A 25,885-nucleotide genomic window follows, 5' to 3' on the forward strand; every position below is an offset into this window, starting at 1 on the left:
CTATACATTTGTCATACATAATAAACATTACATGTTTAATTAAAGAAATTGAATAGTAGGTAGTTACCTAAGTATCTACTACGTAGCTTGTAACTATCGTAAAAAATGACAGTGCGGCGCGCGGTGACGTGCGTACGTGAGCGCGTGTGGCAACCAACTGGCTTGCTTTTCTACCGTGAACGGGAGCGGATTCGTAGGTATTAAACCGAGCTCGCGCGGAGAGTTCCGTAGGCCTGCTATAGGCAAGTACCTATGTTACTTGTGTGTTTTGTATGAGCGTTAATTCCTCCTACATATTCATTTGAATATTCAGTACAGAAATATTTACGGACAAGAACATCACTACTTGTAGCATCGAAGTTTCTATTTTAATGAGCAACTTTGAAACTAAAGGCGAACAAGGTGAGGGAGTTTTGTTTCCTTTGTCATAGTTTGCTAATTAACGGTGTAGTCCAATCGAAAGCGCTGGAACCGGTAAGTAAGATAAGCTATTTATAAATAAGTCTCACGAACAAAATAGGTATACAGCTCGAAATGAATTAGAGACTCACTAGATATGAAATAGTAAATATATGTGACGTTCCACTGCACAAGGTACCTTAATGCGGCTGGCGCCGCGATTCGGGAAATAAATTAGATATTCACTAGATATGAAATAGTGAAGATATGTGACGTTCCATGGAAAAAGGTACCTTATGGTGGCCGGCGCTTACGTATGTATGTATTTCATTTCTAATTCATTTCAGGAATCGTGCCGTTAGACTGTCGATTTGTAGCTGGCCTAGAGCCGCTAATCTTATGTCTATTGTTAAGTAAAACCGCATACAGGTAAAAATACAGATCCTAATACATGGTAAAAATAGCAGATTGGTTTTTAGGAATCAAACCCAACTAAAAGCACATACTTTAAAACGCATTTAAACGGTGAAGTAATCGTAATCAGCGGCATTACGTGGTAGTACAGAGAGTAGGTACAGTCGACCTCAAAAATATGTTTACACTTTTGCACCTTACTCCTTTGTAATAAGGCGAAAAATGTAAATATATCTTTGACGTCGACTGTACAATGCCGGTATAATTAAACAATGATTAAAAGTTATTCTCTTGCTCTCTTTATGACACAATTCGTTACTGTCGTGAGAAGAAATGACAGCTTAATTGTTCTACAGGGCTTTAATTTGAATGTTATTACTATTTAATTAAAATGAATGATACAGAATAGATAAAACATTTTCACTAAAACAATTGGCCTGATGACAGTAACAAAGAATCATGGAAATAATAGTTTCATAGAAACATATAAGTATGTTAATATGGTTCTAAATAATGGCCCAATCTCAGTATAAACATTAGGATTATTAATATATTCAATAAAATAAAAGTGCAAAATTCTCCAATCAGCCATTTTGACTGAAACGCCAATCAGAAGCGACCTAAGGAGTGACGTCATCAATCCATGACGTATTTCTTAGAGCAGCATAGACAACCTCATTGACCGTAATCCATACATCCTCACCAAAGAAAAAAAATGTTATTTCGCCACTAATCATTTATTACGTCCAGAAATTATTACACGATGTAAAGTAAATAATTATTTGTTATTAAATAAATAAAATGCTAAATAATATGATATTTAACCAAAAAACTTTTTTAATTATTTGGCTGAATGGAACTATCATTGCCATGTTGTCTGTCGTAACCAGAAAAAATGAAAAATGAAAAAGTAAAACCGGCGCTTGGTGATTTTCACTCAGAATTTGCACGTATCTAAATAATTCATCTTAAATTGCAACCGTGTGAGAGTTTTTGTATAAAATGAGTTATTGTGATTAATGTTTGTAATGTATTTATCATTCCTAATCATAATATATGGTGCTGAATTTACAATATCATTCGGATTCAAGGAAAAATTCGTAACTGTAAGTATGCAAACAATGTCTATCACCCTTCCATCAACGAACTAATTAATGACGTCACAAATGGCTTGCGAGGCGTTTTCGCGCGAGGTTTAAACTAGCTATAAAAAAAACCAATTATTTATGTTAAATCTTATGAGTATAGCTGAAATATTGTGTTTTTCGGAACCAGTACAAGTGTACCGACAATAATAAAAGGGATTTTAAAATTTGTCAGCAGGCCAATTTTAGATTTGGAACATTAATATAGGTAACACAGATCAGATCCGCGAAGGCACTAAATCTAAAATCCACGATGCACTGCACACTGCTGAAGATCGCAACAAGTGGAATGAGTTAGTCCACAAAATAATTCGTGGAGGCCACGACCCTCAGCAATGAGGAATACGACACGGGGAGGAGGAGGATAAGGAGGAGGAGGTAACACACGTCAAGAAAACTTTTGTAAAATTATATCATCGCGCAACAACATTACTTATTTAGATATGAAACAAAAAAAATAATTATACCTACCTACTTCATGTTGTACATCGCACTTTTTTATAATTACCTACCTATATTATAAGTAAAAATATAATATTTATATGCAGTATTTTTTCAATATCATCTGGAATATGACGTATCGAATATATTATCTTGATAAGTAATATCGATTACCTACCGCGCACCATTAATACATTTAGCCATGTCTGTACTCGCGACGAAGTATGTTTCGAAATGGCAACATGCAATCACCTGCCTTTGTCAACTCACCAGGGATACACCCGGTTTCTGCCGCACTGATTCACCTGCAAATACACTTCACTCTACACCAGGGAATACTTAGCACTGTTTCTATCTAAAAGTTTGTCTGCCTTTTCAACAATGACCATAATTTACTTGACATAGTAGTTTTTATGTACCTACTATTTGAATACTGAGGGCCTACCGCGAACCACGTTCGACGTGTTGCCTCCCTATCATACTTACGTACGAATTTACAAGTGGGCCAGAGAAGCAACACCTCGAACGTGGTTCGCGGTAGGCCCTCTGGTCTGGCCTAGTATAGGTAGTGACCATGCCTATGAAGCCGATGGTCCCGGGTTCGAATCCTGGTAAGGGCATTTATTTGAATGATGCTACAGATATTTGTTCCTGAGTCATGGTTGTTTTCTATGCAAGTATTTAAATATTTACATATTATATATATATCTTTGTCTGAGTACCCACAACACAAGCCTTCTTTGAGCTTACCGTGGCGCTTACTCAATTTGTGTTAAAATATCCTATAATATTTATTTATTTTACTATGTCAATGGCGAATAAACGAACGAATAAATTGATTAGAAAACCTATTCCTTTTAAAGTCACTTGAGTAAATCTCGAGAAACAATCTTAATATAGCCAGAGCAGTCGTGGAAACTCGCGCAAACAACAACTAGAAATCTTACATTACTAAACTACAATTTACACACAACCATAAACATTAATTTGGTCCCTTTATATTTTCAAGGTCAGCCCTGTTTCGAAGGGCTAACAATAATTATTTCCAAGGGTTGACAATACCTAAGGTGTAAGGTGTGTTTGTGTGTGTGATATATGCATAAGAGTGATATTTGTATAGTATTGTTATGTTTACATAGCCACTCACATGCTTTTGGTAACTGTAGCTACCAGCTGTCACCCTTATTTTATTATAATAATAGAGGTCACTGAAAAATATCAAGCAAGTGAGTGGATAGGTAAATCCTACAAATATTACCAACTTTATTACAGAAAAATAAGAAAAAATTGAAAAACAATAATTTACTGAACGTATGTAGTGAAGAGATTAACAACTGAGGATGCTGCTAAGTTGGGTCACATTTTGTGGGTCACCCCTCAATTTTTAGGGTTCCGTACCTAAAGGGTAAAACGGGACCCTATTACTAAGACTTCGCTGTCCGTCCGTCTGTCCGTCTGTCTGTCACCAGGCTGTATCTCACGAACCGTGATAACTAGACAGTTAAAATTTTCACAGATGATGTATTTCTGTTGCCGCTATAACAACAAATACTAAAAACATAATAAAATAAAGATTTAAATGGGGCTCCCATACAACAAACGTGATTTTTGACCAAAGTTAAGCAACGTCGGAAGTGGTCAGCACTTGGATGGGTGACCGTTTTTTTTTTTTGTTTTTTTTTGTTTTTTTTTTGCATTATGATACGGAACCCTTCGTGCGCGAGTCCGACTCGCACTTGCCCGGTTTTTACTAATGACTACTGTATAACTAATAATAATTCGGGTACTCAAATGTATTTAGTCAATACCTTTGGTAAAGCCGAATGTGTAGTACCTACTATTATTCTTAGATATACCTACCTATTTTAAAGGATTCCAAAAATTCTCAACTCGCTCAATAAGTATACGTAATATAAATTAAACTGTCATCTATCCTGTGTGATCTAAAATGAGAATCTCCTTATTAAGAGGGTAAACAGACCTTGTATTTTATTTCAAGCACGTGGCCGCGGAAATTCACCGTGCCTTATTAAACGTCATAAATCATGCCACCTCCTAAGGTAAAGACAGCAGCATAAACATATTATTTTTACAAATATTTATGACTTTTGCAAGAAATACCTATCTAAGATTGGTTTATTAAATATTTTATCAGCCCACTCGATTTGCTTAATATCTTACTTAGTAATACATGAACGTGATAAGCTAGATGTGAAAGCCAAATTAAGGAAGGAATTTGATATGAATTTCTAAATAGTTTGTTCTAGTACATAATTAATGTTTCTATCATTGGGAACCAAATATTTTGAAATTGTATCAAATAGTACGTCACGATACAGGTGCGAAAAATAGAAAATTCGCATCGAGTGGCGATAAGAAGGACGAACGAAGGAAGTGTTTTAAATTGACACGAGATGCGAATCACAAAGTTTTACAGTAGATATATATGGCCCTTTAAATTTTCAATATACACACGTATAGTGCTAGTTACCGTACTAGGACGGTAAATGAATAAGCACCATATGTAGTGTAAAAGTCTATCAATTAATCCCACACTAAATATGTACTACCCATATACTCGTATCATAATAAAGCATTCAGTTCTTATTATTTTAACCTACGAACAAACGCGACAAACCTTAATCTAGCCAATAAAACACGAGGATACAAAGAAACAACAAAAAATGTAAAAATCTAAGCACTTTTTTGACAACCTTACCTGGCCTGAGGACAGCAATTTTTTGTAGGTAAAGGTATCTAATATTTGTTTTCGGGTCGCCTTATTTCTCGCAAGCTGGAGATAGTAGGCTCATTAATAAAATTCCATCGTTCCTAAATCATGAGAGCACAAACAATTTGACAGTTAATGCTTTTCAAAAATGTAGGGTCCTTCAGTATTTTTGTAAGGTAATTTTTTTCCGTAGTATATAATACGAGTATGAACAATTATTAGAATGCTCAAACAAATACGGGATATCTTTTGGGGCAGGTTTTGTACCAAATAATTCAGTTAATTTGAAGTGTCATGCTCCCTGGCAGAACCATGTCAACTTTATATTATAAGTTGATTGGAAAAAAAATATGAATATTACATCGTTATTTTAAACAACTTGACCGAAAATTAAATTAATTAAATGATCATTTTAATTACCCACTTAGGCATCATAATTACACTACTTTTAGTATTATTAATAATATTAGCGGAACTATAATTTACCTGTAGCCGACTGTACGAGACTGAAAGTGATCGACGAAAAATACAGTTGTAATAATCAATTTCTCGCGTTTGAATAGACACAAAAACCCAGCGGCTTTAGTTCTCAAATCGTTCACTTTAATCTCATTCGAGTTTGAATGGGTTCCGTAAATATCTCTAAAACAATGGCGAGATTAAATTTCAATCCCATATTAAAGGCAAGGGTTAAATCCAAACAATTGCGGTAAAACATTTTAATATAAACCTTCGGGTTTCATTTTCGGCTCTTGTTTATTATTGGAACGTTTTCTTCACTCTGTTTGTATTGTCTGTGGGTCCAGTTTCAATTAAATGCCAGAAATAAATTTCATCAAGTAATACAGTTCAATATTGGTTTAATCACTCTTTTAATTTATTGAGAAAGAATTTTGGTACAAGATACGTAATGATTAATTAATTATAGTGTAAAATGATTTCTCACTTTATATAGCTTTTATAGCTTACCTTGAAATCTGATAAAAGTAACACATTCCAAATTTAAAAAAAAATCTATATGAAATCTTGAGCGTTGCGAAGGTTTCATGGCACGAGGGATAAACATAATTTGCTGCCGAGTAAAAACAGTTTTTCCACCACACCACCTCGAGGAAAATACTAAAGACTACCATATAGAATACAAAATCTAGAATAGTAGATACGCGGCAGCGTGTCAAGCCAAGTTCAAAAAGAAGAGAACTGGCGACGCAGACGCCGTGTGTTATATTACACGAACCATTTGGAGCCACTTTTGACCCCTAATACGTAACTCAAAATTTATTTTACATATTCATAAAATTTGGTTCATTTGTTAAGACTCTTAAGGTTAACTAGAACCCATAATTTCATGAATATAGCTCAACACAGTGATAGCACATGAACCACGGGAAACTAATAACTGTTGTACGTGCCTGTGAATAAATCTTAGCGCCGCGATTGAATGTTAGTCATGACGTCATGAGAATGTCTCAAGGATTATTACCTACTTTTCAAGCTTACGTACTGGCGATCCCTGAAATTAAAATACTACTACTTACTTACTTGGTTGGCGGGATGACCCAAGATTCTGCCAGCCTACGTTTCAGACGTAATTTGTACTCAAACATGACTGACACATACAGGGTCAAACAGAAAACTGTGTTAAGTCTTTCCTGTAGACATACACAAGAGTTAAGGGCTATAAAGGTTAATTTTCTTATTTAACCCTTATCCAGGTGAAAAGGTCCTCCTTTTATTTAGAGAACTATGATAAAATCATTAATTACATGCCCACAAGCTGTTAACTATTGCCCACAGGAGAATAAACTAGAGTGTTCGCGCGAACTGTACATTTTCCGAAAAATTTACAGTTCGCGCGTTTGACCAGAATATGTCAATAGTTCTTAATTACTTAATTACTTTTATTCTTAATTAGATTTCGTGCAATTTGTTCCGCAGTAGGCTTCAACATCACCCTTAATCACAACTTTTGTAATAAACACAATTTTCTTAAATATTACCCTTTTGATTAAATATCCAAAATTGACGTAATAAATACTCAAGTCTCCGCAAATTTCTGAAGTTGTAATTTGGTTTTGAGTTCCGAGCAAAGTTGTAGACCTCCCCAATCTTCCTATATCATCATGGAAGAACACTCGTTTTTGTTCTAATGTATTTCTCCATGTTTGAAAAGGGGTGGCAAGTCAGTCAGTCAGTTACGTCAGTCAATTTTCATCTTAGAACAAGTAGAATACGAAAAATACCCACTGATAAATTGATACCCATTATCTTCATCGCGTTATCCCGGCATTTCGCCACGGCTCATGAGAGCCTGATTCCGCTTGACAACTAATCCCAGGAATTGGCGCAGGCACTAGATTTTACGAAAGCGACTGCCATATGACTTACCAACCCAGAGGGTAAACAAGGCCTTATCGGGATAAGTCCAGTTTCCTCACGATGTTTCCTTCACCGAAAAGCGAATGGTAAAAAACCAGGAAACCTGCAGATTAGAAACCAGCTGCCTGTAGTCAAGACTCTTGCTATTGTTGTATTGTATTGTAAATTTTGTTACTTACCACAATGTTCTTGTTCCTTCCGCATAGGAGTCGACACCATTCCCGACACGCCATCCTTTTTATCTGTGTCATTTTCATTACGTTTCGATTTGTTTAACTTTGGTGTTGTTTTTGTTTATGTATTTTAGCCAACTTTGTAACATTGTTTTCATGACTAAAAAGTTAAAACTGATTGAGATTTTACATACTTAATATTATATTAGATTCACTCACTTTATTGTTCGTCAAATCTGTCATCGAATTTAATTTCGTGTAGCTAGAGTCTGGCTACTGAAATTTTACACAAATGTTTGGCGGGAAATTCAAAAAATATTGGGCTGGTCACACTTTGTGTAGTAGGAATAATAGTTTTGATACTAGACAATATTTTTGATTTTCTGTGCACAAGTAAGGTACCTAAGGAAAAAAGTTAAACAGATGTTTAAGTGCACTCAAAGTAACTCACATAAATTCTACCACTATTTAAAGTACAGTCAACGACAAATACATATGTTTACATTCCAATATTTAGATTTTATGGATATTTTTCAGAACTTTTAATTTATCCGTTTCTTTATACACTTGTCCTGTTTATGAGATTAAGGCATTAATAAATTCACGTACTTAATCAAAGTAATAGGCAAATGTTAGAACTAGTACTTAAAGTATCAAAATATTTATAGAGCACCAACCTCCTAATTTGTTTACATTTGGTTAGGACTTGTAAACATTGCAGTTTTTCGTTATACAACGCTACACGTCGACATCGCACATTGTCGTAATTATTTACGAACTTAAATAATAGTTTGCAAATCTCACTTAGTATATAAATTATTAATATTATTTAAAATAAACCCCTTATAAACCGCAAACAATTTGAATGAATGACATTAATTGACAACTGACTTTTAGCTTTTTTTTTTAAATCATAGACAATTGGTGATACAACAACGAAATATCTGTCAACAATTTTTGGCTAGCCAGACTCTACCGCTGGCGCTAGTTATGCGCGCTTAATGCCGCGCCACGATGTGACCCGACCGGATGGTACAAGTTCGATCGGTTAATCCGTGTACTTAATTCATCTCTTTTTTATATTAGCTGTGTAAAATGTGTGTAATCAATTTTTCGGTTTATTTTATGTTTCTTTACTTATTTTTTTGTCTGTTACCTTCCGTGATTATTTCTCACTTGATGGTCTAATCGGAAGATCAGCGCTGGAAGTCGCCAGCAACGTGGCAACGTGGTGTGGTCCCATCTCAATGGGACCATTTCGTGACACTTTATTTTTCACTATGTTTTTTCTATGTATGTCTGTTGTCTGTGTGTTTACGAATAAAAAACTAGTCTATTCTATTCTATTCTATTCTATTCTAAATATCAAATGATATTTCGTATTTAAGTTCCGAAAAAGTCATTGGTATTTGAACCGGGATTTGAACCTTCGGATTGAAAGTCACACGCTCTTACCTACGCCTCCAACGCTTCGCTTATATATCGCTTATAGCGCTTAGGTAATCGGAATAATGTCCCATAAATTAAATTAAATTTGAATAGCCGCCAAAAACGGGCCAAGGCTGGACTCATGGCTTATTTGTCTGCGCGTGCCACACTTACCCTCGGGCTACTTAAGGAACTCTAAAACCTTTTCACGTGAAGTGTTGTGTAAGCGAACACTGTTGAGTAATGTTTGCCCTGAGCGGGGATTAGTAGACGTGATCTTATGTTTCTTCCCTGCTAAAGTAGCCATATTTGTTGACGTCATAGCAAAGGCCAGACTCAGATTATCTGTGTTTATTTACCTTTCCTGAGTAAACGGATAGGGGGAGTCTTCCAGCCTTCAGGCAAATATAAATACAAAGACTTACTTTTATATTTTTAACCCTTTTCAGAGAAAATATGCTTGGAAGGCGACGGGTTTCTTTTAAAAAACTAGCCAGTAAGAGTAGAGGGTATAAAAAAGGTGTATAAAAAATTTATCATTTTACTAGATATAAAATGAAATTTGTAATGAGAAACATAGTTTGAAATTTATATCCCAGACAATGTTTACGCGACGGCGACCAATGTTTTGAGCCCAGTCGAGGGTGAAACACAAAGAGTAAAATTGCATTGTCGGTAAGTCTGTAATAATGTCAGCGTATTTTGTTGAAAAATGCTGTGTTTATTGCTCAAATGCTTTTGTTATGCTTATCTGAACTAACGTACAGTCAGCAGCAGAAGTTGCTAAGCGGGTGAGGTATTCAAAATTACCTAGACACGCTCTTATTCTCTTATCAATAAAGTCGCGTCAAGATCATTTTGAACACCTGGCCCGCTTAGCAACTTCTGCTGCTGACTGTACGTCATAATGTAATATAACTAGGTACGTACGTTACACCTCATTTCTTGGAATATAAATTCGGATTACCAATAGATATTTTCTAATCTCTTTTAGCCAGTTTTAGGCAGAGGAAAACATTACTAAATTACCTGTGTAGACAAACAATAATACAATATTGATATAGATAAGTACCTAAGTTTTTTTTTTAATGAGAATACGTTTAATTACATTTTAACACACCTAAATAATTTTAAGAAATACATGTTTAAAAAAAATAACTTTCACGACAAGCTTTTTTGTCTATAAAATGTGTAATGTATTAAAAAAAAATATGGGTTTTAATTTGAAGTTTGTTTTCTTCTTTTTAGACTATTGAAAAAAAAGCTTCTTTTTAATTTTTTTTTAGGTATTACCTATTATATATTCTCTATTTAATTTATCCCAAAATATACACTGATACTCTTATTTAATTTTGAACTTAATGGCAAAGAGTTAAAGCCATTTTAAAACAATAAACATCCTCTTCTAATTATCTCATTAGGCGAAATGGAAAATTTATAAAATACATATATTATGCATGATAAATAAAATTGAAATTGTTCGGTCATCAGGAGGGTGGATTTGGAAGGATAATCTGACACCTGGGACGGAATTTCCGTAACTAATTAGGCGCTTGGCCTAATTCGAAGCACATTTAATGAAAGCTCTCTGTAACGGCCTTTATCTCAACTGCACGGGATACCGGGAAAATAATATCAGTAACTAGTTAGGTTATTTATATTATAATTTTATTTATTTAAACTTTATTGCACAAACACAGGAAAAATGTACCTAAACCTAAAGGCATTCTCTACCAGTCAACCATTGGGTCAAACAGAGACAAATGAGTCGCTTAACTTCAATCTCGGGTAAATCCATCTGTCAGATTATGCGATTTTGGTATTAAGAAAACGTAATAGGGTAGACATTTGCTGAGAGGGTCCAATGGATTCACCCGAGTTTGAAGTTAAGCGACACAAATGTTGGTGCAGTTTTAAGTAATGACGGGCCATGTGCGAGTCGGACTCGCTTCCAGGGTTCCGTAACTTTCTATAGCTTTTTTTTTTAGTAGATCGCCCATTTTCTCCTTTTTTCTTAAATAGGTATAAAGCTAGTTATTAATTTATTTTAGTAATACCACTGTATACATTTTGTTTGTTAATAAATGATTATTACTAAAAAAAACTACATATATTATTTTAGAATACATAATACGGTATGTAGATTTTATAAACGTCCTATTATTTAGGGTTCCGTACCCAAAGGGTAAAACAGGACCCTATTACTAAGACTTCGCTGTCCGTCCGTCTGTCCGTCTGTCCGTCTGTCTGTCACCAGGCTGTATCTATATGTATTTCTGTTGCCGCTATAACAACAAATACTAAAAACAGAATAAAATAAAGATTTAAATGGGGCTCCCATACAACAAACGTGATTTTTGACCAAAGTTAAGCAACGTCGGGAGTCCTCAGTACTTGGATGGGTGACCGTTATTTTTTGCTTTTTTTTTCGTTTTTTTTTTTGCATTATGGTAGGGAACCCTTCGTGCGCGAGTCCGACTCGCACTTGCCCGGTTTTTTTTTACTTAACCTCCCAAAAAATTAAATTCATTTATTTACATTATACGCACGTTTTGGGATGAGGTTACAGACATAATTATACGTACCTACTACCTAGTTATATTTAAACTCAATCGTTCATAGTTGTTTTGGGGCAAATTAGCCGTGACAAAAGTACAAATACCTACGAGTCATTCAATAAGGGCCACTTGCACCACAGGCACCAGGGTTAGCCACTAACTCAGAATTAACCGTAACCACAGCGTTAAACTGTACCGGTAACTTCTGCTTTAACCAGTTAATTAACCCTGAGTTAGTGGCTAACCCTGGATGGCGCAAGTGGCCCTCAGACAGCTCGCCGCCAAGCTGTCCTGCGTTAAAATATTTATTAAGTATTCAGTATTTGAATAGAAAAAAACACGCGCATATATGTGCAAAAAATGGCCCTTAAACTGATTTTCGGGTGAAAAGTTTGTTTAATTCTTGCGTGTATCTCAACGTTAACGTTGCGTGTAACGTTATGGATCAATGATCAGAAATAAACGGTTTTAAATTGGATTTATTAATTATTTAAAATCTTCACTACCTATTTCATATCTAGTTAATCCCTATAGTTCGTTTTTTTTAGCATTAGAAATTAGGTAAACAATCTTGATGTGTCTTTTAATTGAAAAACACATTTTAAAAATAAGTTACGGCAAATATGTAACAATTATGAATCTAATACGATCATTTATATTCTTCTGCTTTCATAAGTAATCGTTTTTGAATTTTAAAAAGCGTTTTTCAATTAAAAGACATGTCAAGATGGCTTACCTTCTTGCAAGTTCTTTCTAATGCTAAAAAAACGAACTATAATTCATTTCCCGACTCGCGGCGCGAGCCGCCATAAGGTACCTTTTGCATTGGAACGTCATATATCGTTACTATTTTCATATCTAGTGAGTTTCTAATTCATTTCCCGAATCGAGCCGGCTGTCGGAATTAGCAAGTGAGCTGCTACACTTGACTTGTTACGTTGATGGAGAGCTGTACAGTCACCTGTAATAATATGTTACACAACGAAGGCCGCAAAAATATCTGACACGATCTTATTTGTAGAGCCATAAGAGCGTGTCACATATTTTTGCGGCCTTCGAAGAGTAACATATTATTGCAGGTGACTGTACCTTCGGAGAAAACTAGTATAACCTCCTAACTCCCTGCGTGCAATTTTTGTGCATATCCCAAAATCTATTTTGAACTTTTATTGTGTAACTAATGGTTCAAATTTCAAAAACAAAACATGTGCTTCTGGGTCTCAGGAAGATAAGATCTATAAAACATATTAGAGTAAATTAAAAATAGGTGTTACCCATATTTGAGACCAGATTCGCAATTTAAACATAAGTACCTACATTAGGTAGCCTTTATTTTTAGAGGTATAGTATGTACCTGCCTACTATTTTTTCCACTTAAATTAAGATCAATCGTACCAAGTTGTCTTGATGAAAACGAAATTATATTAACGCATTCAGTGCCAGCGGGAGCGAGTGTGGCCGATAACACGGGAAAACTTGTATGTAGCTAAAGGCGCCTAATACGAAAAGACAACCCGCCTATTTCACCAACGTGACAGGTGCGACAATTCGACAAGTCTCATTGTTGCTGACGTCACAGGCATCCATGGGCTACGGTTATCGCTTACCATCGGGCGGGCCGTATTCCTGTTTGTCACCATCATTGTATTATTTAAAAAAACTTTATTATATCGGCAAAAAACAGGTATTTCTCTTGTGATGTTTATGATGATAATGATGACAATTGTCATTAGCTTCGCAAAATAAATACTTATTTACTGGCGATATAGTGCAGTTTTTTTTAAATTAACATGTTGGTGGCAAACAACCACACCGCCCGTCTGATGGTAAGCGGTTACCGTAGCCTATAGAGGCCTGTGACAAATGCGACATTTGGCATGTTGGTGAAATAGGGCCCAGGTCGCTCCCACTGGCTGTCAGTGTCAACTGTGACGTTTCTCCAAACAAAAACGTCACCTTTGACACTGACACATCTAATCCACATCATTTCTAGATCTATTAACTGACGTATCTTAAAGGTCAAATCGGGCAGTGTGAATGCATTAAAATGAACGTCACTTTGGGTCCGATCTTAGAGAATATAACCAACGGAGACGCCATGTCTATAATTTTCGGTACAAAATAGTCTGCCGTTTTTTGCGGGGGAAGGGCACATCAAATGTATACGTAACGTAAACATAGCCATGATGTCAGATAAACGTCAGTCCATACATGTGGTTGACATGTAGTTGACCATTGGCCGCCTATTTTCGACAGAGGGGAACGCCTGTTAATGACCACTCCGTTCGGTTATATTCTCTAAGGGTCCGATACGTCAGGTATAATAATATTGTTAGGCAGTAAATAAGACCTTTTCATTGAAACTGAGATGTGTATTTTTAAAGCAAGTTAAAATAAAATATACTTTAATCTCGCCGCGCTCTCTCCTCGTTTCACTCTCGGGAATATTCAAATAAGACTTGCGCTCTTAAACTATCGCCTTAAGTGATGAGGCACTCACACAGGCAAAGCCCATGCAGGCCTTATTAAATTATTTACATAGGCGCGGGCCAGTTTATTTCTCTACGTATACAGATAACAGGACCTAAAGATCCGTAACAACTATGCGTATTTGGAAAGTTATTATACTGGTATTCTCAAGCGCACAACTCTCTCGTCATGGGTGGAATGTCACCCAGCGCGTACTTTTACTCAGGGCTCCATTTTCGAAGTAGTAATCCAGAGCTTAGAGCCCAGGGCTTAGATACCGGACTGAAAAGATGAATGCCTCGACCCGTTCCACCTTTATACCCGGAAATAGAAAGTTTACACGGGCTTTATGAGAGCACAGCGATCTCCCAATAGAAATAGATTGAAAAAGGCTTGATTGACATAGAGGTTTCTTATAAGATTTACGTTGCGAATAAACGTTGGTCAGGCTTAGTCGATACTGTTGGTAGTGACCCTGCCTCTAAAGCCGATGGTCTTGGATTTGAATCGCGGTAAAATCATTTATTTGTGTGATGAGCACATATATTTGTTCCTGAGTCATGATTGGTTTGTATGTATTTAAGTATTTATATGTTACATTATATCGTTGTCTGAGCACCCACAGAAGCCTTCTTGAGCTTACCGTGGGGCTTAGTCAATAAGTGTTAAAATGGCCTATAGTAATATTTATTTATTACTTATTACTTTCCTACTACCTAGTCAAATCAGTTTGTTTTGTGTGATCCTCCACAGCCGGACCACCTCGTCCGATTGCGCTCAGTTTTTAATGGCGAAATGTACCTCTAATGTACTTCATGTACCTCGTCGGAAATTGAACGTACCTCTGTAGTTTGGCAGATATATGCGTTTAAAAGGGGTCCGGCTGGGGAGTAAAATCTGCAGCCGGACCACGCCTGGATCCGATCATATCTGTTATTTTGAGATATAATTTAAATATCAGATGAATGTACCAGTTACGTACCTCCGAAGAAATTGTTTTTTTATTTAAAAAATGGTCTCATAAATGAATTTTCATACATTTCATTTTTTGAGTATACGCGTAAGCGCCTGTCAAAAAATAATAGCAACATAGTAGAAAACAAATGTATTCAATTCGGGCAAGTCGTCTAACGCGTCAACTAGATACAAATGTGGGTGGTTATAGGGAGTGTTTTAAACTGACACGAGTTTAGTCAGTAGTCTTTTTCATTAGCATAGTCTTTTTCATTTCATTTTAGTCATTTGCATAGTTTTTGTGTAATAAATTTTTGAAGATCGTGTTTTAGGCCCCCGGATTTTACGAAAAACGTTAATAACTTGCAAATTATTTTGTAAACTTTCCGTTGTTTAGTGCTATTGGATAAACCATTCAAAGACGCAAATTTAGTGGCAATTGTGACTTCTCTAGGTATATTGGTTATAAAGATATTAATGAATTTAATGTTTTTGGTTTTCATTTTTTTTCTTCCATATTCCGCCGTAGTAGGAGCCCATATTTGTATGACAGCTTCATTTATATGTCTTCTATCCACCCTATTTTTTACAAGACCTAATTCCGTGAAACATTCAAGTAATCATCGAAACACTATATCCGGGTTATCCGGCCGCTAGGGTTGGCACTTCGGTATTTTTATTTATACGCCATTTTCTTTGGGATACCTGGTTTCGACTTCATATGGAAGAAAATGTGATCCCACTGCTTCGAGAACTGATTTAGTAAGTACCTATCAGGCAAGTGAGAGTCGGGTTCGCACACGAAGGGTCTAAAAAAATTTTACCATGTCATACAGTGTACGATGACACGGGTCCTCAATGTGCAACTCCAACTCGTACTTGACCCTAACTTTATTTAATTTAATTTTTAAACATTTAATAATTGGAATTTAAATTTAGGGCAGTACGTTTCAATAGTGGCACTACTAATGACGGCAATACCGCGAGAACAGTTTTGTCTGACAAACATCGTGAAGCATTTGCAAACATCCTTGGCTTAGAGAAGTGGCTTCTGGACGATCCCCACACAGTTCTAGTTGTATTGTCGAGTGGTCTTCCAATAGACGCAGAGAAGTTTGGCAATTTTTGTAAAGAACTAGTCCAAAAATATGTCAATACTTACAAATGGTGTCCTATGACAGTCACCATACATAAAATTTTGGCCCATGGCGCTGCAATCATTCGAAACTCGTCTGTTCCAGTTGGTATGCTTTCCGAGCAAGCAGCAGAGTCACGGAACAAATATTGGCGTCACGATCGAGAACACCATACTCGGAAATCGGATAGGATAAAAACAATGTCTGATTTGTTTCACAGAGCACTAGTCTCATCAGATCCAGTAATTTCCGAACAACAGATGTCACAGAGAATAAAATATATTAAAAAACGTCCCCTACCATCTGCCGCAGTAGCTTTATTGAAAGCACCGCAATCACCACAGGCACAGGAATCTCAGGAGGAAACCCCAACACCAACATCCGAGTTCTGTCCAGACGACAGTTATTACGAGGTGCAAGATGGGGCAGAGAGCCTCGAAGTAGAAAATGATGACCCGACTAAAAACAGATATATACAGCAGTGTTTCACCTTACTGCATGGTAATGAGGTCCAAAAGTGTATACGTCTCTTTGTAGTTGATTGTCATACAGCTAACGACCAAAATGTAAATATTATCTACCCTAATTATAAAGAGGAAGAATTTGTAAGTTATCTATAGCTAATAAATTACTAAATCTTAAAAAAACTTATTATTTCATACATATGTGTAGGTTTTTATTAACATATTAAAGTTTGTTTTTACCACCCATAAAAGTGCTATACTGTGTATACAGCGTTAATATTATATCCGGCTGAACCCGGATATTGGTAGTGGCAGCCCTGACCGAAAATTTTAATTGGCTTTAAATTCAATCTTCCACCGAATTAGGTCTTGTAAAAAATAGTGTAGATAGAAGACGTATAAATGAAGCTGTCATACAAATATGGGCTCCTACTACGGCGGAACATGGAAGAAAAAAAATAAAAACCAAAAACAATAAATTCATTAATATATTTGTAACCAATATACCTAGAGATGTCACAATTGCCTCTAAATTTGCGTCTTCAAACGGTTTATCCAATAATACTAAACAACGGAAAGTTCATAAAACGATTTGCAATTTTTTTTAAGTTTTTCGTTATATCCGGGTGCCTAAAACACGATTTTCAAAAAATTATTACACAAAAACTACGCAAATTGGACACGCGGGAATTTAAGTCTCGCATTTGTAATGATCTAAACTTCAGTAATTTGCAATAAAATGAGGATGTCACTTTTTTGGCTTCTATAAAACACTGTGAGACCTACACTTTTTTTCCAACTTGATATACTTTTCTTATTTTTTGATATATCTGGTTAATCATTTTTTAACATTATGTAAAGGATATTCACAGTCATTTGGTATGTATTTTGGACTAATCCATTCAGCCATTTTCAATTTATAGCAGTTCGAAGTCAACTGTGGTTTGTGAAATTTTTGAACGTTTTCTAATAATTTGTTAGACCAAGTATTGAAAATGTTACAGTACGTTATATATTTGTACTGCCGACTTTATGACGTCACAGCAATTATCCCCACCAATTTCGCGCTTGTCATCTCATATATTTGGGTTCAAGGCATTACACTGAATGCATTGATACCATATTCACCCATATCCCGGACGACATGAGCGGAAATCGATTTCTAGAACACTTTTCTTTCGCTGGCCGGTCTACTATAAGAATGTCCGTATACTTAATATTTATTTATAAATTACGCACAAAGAGGCAAAGTAAATCACGTTTGTTGCATGGGAGCCCCACGTTAATATTTATTTTATTATTTTTTAGTATTTGTTGTTATAGCGGCAACATCTCTGCGAATTTCAACTGTGTACTGTAAAACGTTGTACAATACACGTGCGAAAAGGTAATTCGCAACTCGTGTCGGTTTAAAACACTCCCTATAACCACCCACATTTGTATCTAGTTGACGCGTTAGACGACTTGCCCGAATTGAATACATTTGTTTTCTACTATGTTGCTATTATTTTTCGACAGGCGCTTACGCGTATACTCAAAAAATGAAATGTATGAAAATTCATTTATGAGACCATTTTTTAAATAAACAAACGATTTCTTCGGAGGTACGTAACTGGTACATTCATCTGATATTTAAATTATATCTCAAAATAACAGATATGATCGGATCCAGGCGTGGTCCGGCTGCAGAATTTACTCCCCAGCCGGACCCCTTTTAAACGCATATATCTGCCAAACTACAGAGGTACGTTCAATTTCCGACGAGGTACATGAAGTACATTAGAGGTACATTTCGCCATTAAAAACTGAGCGCAATCGGACGAGGTGGTCCGGCTGTGGAGGATCACACGTTTGTTTTTACGAACTATAAAAAGGATTAGCAACCATGGAATTTATAGAAAACGAAGTCACACGGTCAAGTCACCTAGTTTTTTTAGCTTTAGCAGATATATTAAATAGAAATTATTTCAGAAAATAAATTCTGTCCACGTTTTCCTAATCATTTTCCAGTGCTTTATTTCGTGCATTGTGTAATAGTACATTACTACAGAGGCCGGGACGAAAGGGGTTGCCGGCCGAAGACATATAGACGGCCGAGCGACCCATTTCCCGCCGAGGTATGTATAGTGCTTTTCTCAAACATGCAATGAAATAAATAAAATAAATAATCCACGAAACCCAAGTTTTATTCATAGAAAAAACTAAAAGTAAACTATTTACACCCAAAATATAACCAACACGTACGTACCATTATCACGCGTATGTTTTACACGAGTCGTGTATTTTTACTACCCGTATATTTTCATGTATCTTTGATTTTTTCGCCTTGTATCCGTCTGACTGTCGTTTTCGTCACATAAGTTTACATAGTCTTTCATGTTGATATCATGTTTCACATACATCGTTGCTTTATGCATGGAGTAAATAAGTATAATTTCCACAGTGTTGACGAATTTGTAGTTACATTCATTTAAAATATGCCACAAAACTGTTTCTAATAAACTAAAAGCCATTTTTCTTAGTTTCTCAAATAATAAAATTGCCATAAGCTACCATATACATACTTCGTCTTTGACTTGACGGCAGAGTTAGCAAGTTATTTAAAATCAATTCTGCTTCCGCTGCCAATTCCAACACCTACGATTACAATTAATATTAATTTCATTATTTCGTCGGAACTCATATTAAAGTCAAAAAATCAACAACGCACCATAAATCCAATAAAACAGAATGAATATTTTTCAACTTTACCTCCATAACAATTAAAAAAATATAACTACGCGTGTTTGAGTAGACCTTTTTACCGCTAACGTTTAGATGAAATATTTTAAATGTTTTTATTTGTGTAGTTAAATTTATAATTTCAAATTATATAATTATAGAATGTATTATTTATTAAGTTCATGTTAATTTTATACAAATAAAACTGCAAATTATAGCAAACATTGTTTTTTGTTTTTTTTTATAGGCGTAGTGGCAGAGTGTCATTATGAACCATAAAGCAAATACTGCCTCTAGTTTTTTTTAATGGATGAATGCCACGATGTTGTGTCACAAATATCTGTAAAATGAAAATTAAAAAAGAGGACTTTGCCGGCCTAGGCCTGCAAGATGTGTATGAAATTCCATTAACGACCTTTTGTCCTAGCCGCACCTGAAACGTCATACTTCGCAGCCTATTATAAGGAACATAACATCAATATTTCATTGCATGTTTGAGAAAAATAATTTATTTTAAACACAGGCAACCTCCTTATTTTATTGTATTTGCTTAGGTACTTATTTCATCTTAATAACCATACTTTTGACGTAGGAACCCTAAAAACTCTTAGTTTCTAGGGTATCTGGATAATATATGCTTAATTTTAAGCTTTCACTAATTCCCTCTACAAAAAACTAGCTTAAATCCCTCGTTAATAGGTGTTATTACCTTATAACTCGAGCGTCCGAACATTTTGATGTCGCAAGCCGCCATAAGTGAAACTCGTTGGGGCGCCATCTGGCAACATACTGTTAGGTTAAACTCCGAAGCGATAAAGAAGTATATTTTTTCACAAGACGTGTCCCATAATAAGTAAGTGGGAGGTTGGCGTAAGTTGTTAAACTTTTTAGTAAGTTTGTATCAAGAGTTCCTTTTAAACAGTCGCAGTTTGCCTTTGGTACTTTTGTTTCGGAAAAGATAATAAAAGATAATAAGGAATTTACTGCGCTGGCTGACTGCTTAGTACCACAAAATAGATAGAATACTGTTTATTGACACACCTCGTCGTTAAAATATACAGCGTTTTAAAGAAAAAAAATGATTAAATATAGGGGTAGAGGACAGGCGGTCTTATCGCTGGCGAGCGATCTTTTCCAATAAAGGTGGTGTGGTTTTTCGACATCCACTTATAACTTTTTATACGTCAAACCAAATTGCACCCTGTACACGGCTCGAAGGACCAACATGTACACGCCAGATGACGGTACTGTCAGAATTCCAGGAATGCGTAAATAACCCACACACGTTTGTTGTTAATCATAGTCTTTAATGCACTGATTTTGGTGCTTAATAATAATACAGTAGATTGAGTAAATAATCTAGGTCGCGCGTGTGCGCATATTTGCCTAAAGGCATTGCTACAGTGTACGCTATACCTACGCTGTACGATAGCTAGATCGTACACACCCGTCAAGTATGGTACAGCACTTACATGATATAACTGATAGATTGAAACAAATCAGATTATTTGTTTTATATTTTATTTGTATTATTTTCAGTATAACATAATGTATTATTTTGATCATTTTATAAATAAATCTAGTAAATACTTGTTACTTTCAATGGTTTTGGCATTTAGAAAAAAAAGAACGGATTGTATCTGCCTCTTTAATGTTTTTAATAAAATACCAATATTCAAATTGATGGCACAATATGGTTACTATCCTCGTAATAACTATTATTCCCGCACTCTCATTCGTATTCTAAAATGACGGCATCGACCGAAGCGGATTTATGATGTCTGTGCCTGTGCCAGCCCGTGATAAATCAGCCAAACGCCCGTACATACTGATTTCGAGTGATTGAGCGCGCCAATGGCCGATATTTTGTGTGGCCAGTTACATTTTGATGTAAAATAGACGCGAAATTGAATTCGTAAGGTCAGTCAGATGCATTTTTAGGGTTCCGTACCCAAAAGGTAAAACGGGACCCTATTACTAAGACTTCGCTGTCCGTCCGTCCGTCCGTCCGTCACCAGGCTGTATCTCACGAACCGTGATAGCTAGATAGTTGAAATTTTCACAGATGATGTATTTCTGTTGCCACTATAAGTAACAACAAATACTAAAAACAGAATAAAATAATGATTTAAATGGGGCTCCCATACAACAAACGTGATTTTTGACCAAAGTTAAGCAACGGGAGTGGTCAGTACTTGGATGGGTGACCGTTTTTTTTTACTTCTTTTTTTGTTTTTTTTTGCATTATGGTACGGAACCCTTCGTGCGCGAGTCCGACTCGCACTTTCCCGGTTTTTTTTATATCAGATTGGCTTACGATTCGGGAAATGAATTAGAGATTCACTAATATGGAATAGTAAAGATATATTTTAAGATACGTCAATTAATAGATCTAGAAACGATATGGATGTGTTAGTGTCAAAAGTGACGTTTTTATTTGGAGAAACGTCACATTTTGTTATTCTGAAGTTTCATTAGTGATCTTCGTTTTGTTTTAAAGCTTTATTAAGAAGAAGAGTGATTGTTTTCAGATAAGTGTTTTAGGTTCCGTTTACCCGTTGAATAAGATGACACCTAGACCAAAGAGAATAGATAGTATAGAGGGGTCCTGTCATAGTAAATTTAGTAGTCACAGTAAATTTACTGCCATCTATCGCACACGACTAAAACTCAAAATGAAAACGTATAAAATTATCATTATATATATATATATATATATATATATATAATTATATATATATATACAGTGAAACCTGGATAAGTGAAACTTCAAGGGACGAGGAGATTTGTCCCACTTAAAGAGGTTTTCCACTTACCCAGGCTCTCAGTTAGCCAGGTACAAATAAATTTCTGTCTCATTTACAGAGGGTCCCATTAATAGAGGTGAGAATACAGGATATATCGCAGTTATAGAGGTGGTCAATAAGGTATTTTGTAATTATCTTTAAATGTTTAGGTAAAATAATCATTGTCCCTAAATATTTTTAAGGAATTTAGTAAATGAAAATTTGTTTATTCTTGTTACTTATCAAGATTTCAGCTTCGTTTTGATAGTTTTAACTACATAAAGTAACTAAATGAAGCTTGAAGTCGTTTAGACACAATTAAGCAAATGCGGAATTTGTGGATAAACTAAGAGTTAGTAAGTATACGGAAATAGATCAATAAAGTCCAAGTTAGAGAGGTCATAGATTGACGTTATCTCAGATACAGAGGTAATTCGTATAAAATTCTAAAAAAAACAATTAGGAAAATGTAATCTTATAAATATAGTCTCAGTAAAAGAGGTAAAATACACTCTCTGTCTCAATTATAGAGGTAAATGTGACTCTAAAATCACAACAACTAATCCCAGTTATAGAGGTTCGTTTTATCTCACTAACAGAGGTAATTCAGTGCTAAAGTGTCGGGACCGCGCCATGAGTCCCAGCTATAGAGGTTTTTCACTTATCCAGGTCCCACTTAACCAGGTTTCACTGTATATATATATATATATATATATAGCATAGGCCAAAGGAGTGTGTGCCATCTATCCGATAATGACTGTTTCTTGATTTCTGAGGCACGTTTTTTCCTTAGACTTTATTCATCTTATACGAAGTTACATATGTCTTTACCTAGACCAGCGGTCGGCAACCAGCGGCCCGCGGGCCGCATGCGGCCAGCCAACCTCGCTTGCGGCCCGCGAGTCTCCCTGGCTATTTTGTATGTAGTACTGACGATCGACAATGTCTGCTAAAGTCACAAATATTACCAAAGTGCGGCCCGCGTTATCTTCGTTAACCACTATGTGGCCCTTGGCTGCCAAAAGGTTGCCGACCGCTGGCCTAGACTAACAGCCTGATTCTAATTTTAATAAGCGTGAATGATCTGTCAGTGTCAGAAGTGACGTTTTTGTTGAAGAAATGAGGCCGTAAAACTTTTGGGAACGTTTTATCGTTCATCAACTCGGTCCACTGTTACTTTTTACACTGTGTCCTGTACAAAGGAGTTAAAAGTTTGTATAGAGACGGTACAGAACTTCAAGTGAGCAACTTTAAACTTAATGTAGAGACTATTAATTAAAAGTAAGAAAAGTAATTTGGGCGTAAAATTACTGAGGCATGCGCAAAGTACCTTTTACTCGTACATAATTATGTTTATATTCTGAAATAAACAACTTAGAACTTTTTTGCAAACGAACTACATACTTGTAATTATCATTAGGTACAACAACTAAGATAAACTTTCTCGCGCTTCAGCTAGTATACGTATACGTATTATAATTTCGAAACAATTTATCAACCTATTTCTGGTAAATAACAGTACCTATAGTTCGTATTTTTAGCATTACAAAAAAGGTAAACAATCTTGATGTGTCTTTTAATTAAAAAACATGTTTTAGAAATGAGTCACGGCAAATATGTAACAATTATGAATCTAATACGATCATTTATATTCTCCTGCTTTCATAAGTAATAGATACTGATTTTTAAAGAACGTTTTTCAATTAAAAGGTGTGTCAAGATCACTTATCTCCTTTCTAATGTTGAAAAAACGAACTATATATGATAAAATCGTCTAATGGCATTGAAACATTTTATATTGCTGATAGATAGTGCATTAACAACCCAGGATGAAGCAATTTTTCCTACTTCCTACCCGTCGCTTTGTGATTGAAATAAATAAATTGAACGAGCAAAGGTTGACGATTTACGATAAACCGGTGCATCGTAAATCGTCAACCTTTGCTCTTTTATTAGAAAGACCCCTGGGATCGCACATATTTTTTAAAAGATAGTCTAACTGCCCGATTCGAACTTTAAGATACGTCAATTAATAGATCTAGAAACGATATGGGTTATATATGTCAGTGTCAAAAGTGACACGTATCTTAAAAATGGAATCGGGCCGTTTTAATGTTATTTCCTTCCCACTTGCCTGTATTAGGAAATGATGTTACCGGTATTTAACTACACAGGTATTCTTACCCCAAAGGTTCCAGCCTTGCCAAACAACCATATGGCGTAGATTTAAGGGTTAAATTAAAGTTGTTTAAAACCCTGCCCAATTACAAACGTAAATATAAAATAAGTAAAAAAAATTGGCAATCTACTGCGAACAACTTTGCTTTATTCTAAACTTAGCCATTCATCCTGACCCGGGTGCGATATGAAATATGCATGAGAGGAATCAAAATCAGAGGCGCCGAGCACATGCCCGCTTCCCGGGCAGGTGATCTGCTTCCTGTTTGTACGTGGCTTGTTATTCCTATATTTTACCCGGGCCTGCGCTGAGTTTGTCAACATGGCTTATAAATCGAATTCGTTTTCCGTGACGCAATTCATATTGAATGCCCGTAACGTGCAGGTCGCTGCCAATTTATATAAATAATGTACGATGAATATGTAACTAGTTTCAAGATTAAGGCCAAAAACGCCTAATGAAGATTTCACTTATCTTGTTGCATTAGATCTAATAAATGACCTTGAACAATATCGTAGAAAAAAACATCGCATCCCATAGGCTTACCCACGGTGGGGCAAGGTGGGGCAGTTGCTCGACCCTGGTCTCTGAGCAGAAGCTAAGAATTTTTGGACAGATTAATCGAACCCTGTTTCAAAGTACCCAGCCTCCCCTACTTCTGCCCCACCCCTTAAAAAATGCTGGGTACGCCCATGTCGCATCCGGATTGGGCCATAGTTAATGAAACGGCGTAAGGCCCCCCCCCACATCTAGCGTCTTTCGAGCGTCGGCGTCTGTCGGCGTCTGGTCAGCGCTATGGAAAATGACGTCGCTGCGCAGTTGCGTCGACGCTGCGTCGACGTTGCGTCGAGCAGCGGCCATAGAATTGTAGACGCCGACGCTCGAAAGACGCTAGATGTGGGGGGGCCCTAAGGCATAATTCTATAAGAAATACCTAACACAAATTTAGTATGGATTTATTTAGAATTGTTTTAATACACTATTGTGATATGTATTTGTCTATTTTTGATATAATATACTAGACTAAAAAAGACTGTTCAAGATGGCATATCATTCAACTACGTTGGAGGCTGTTTGATCCTGATTATGTTCAAAATAATTGTCACCAACGGACCCGGCCCCTCAACTCCCTACCTCCCGGCCCCTCTGTCCTCGACCCGTCAGCTCACCGTCCCCTCAACCTCCTAGCCCCTAAAACTTTGACCCGCCAAGCCCCAACTCTTCAACCCCGAACTTCAGACCCCTCAAACACCACCCTCTGCCTTCACCTCCCACGCCTACCCCTCACATTTCAGTCTCTTTAGTAATTTTTACTACTACAGGGAAGTTCCATATATATCATCTGTGCTCTTCATCATCAGGTCCACTCCATCAAATTGGTGATTTAAAAAGGATATCTGCTTAAGAAAATACCCAACTTTCCATACATGTAGTGTCTAATTTAATAATTAATTAAGTAATTTCTCATCATCATCAGTCAAAACGAAATTGATATCAGACCACCTTGG

This window comes from Cydia fagiglandana, chromosome 8, assembly GCF_963556715.1.
Source record: "Cydia fagiglandana chromosome 8, ilCydFagi1.1, whole genome shotgun sequence".
Lineage (NCBI taxonomy): Eukaryota > Metazoa > Arthropoda > Insecta > Lepidoptera > Tortricidae > Cydia > Cydia fagiglandana.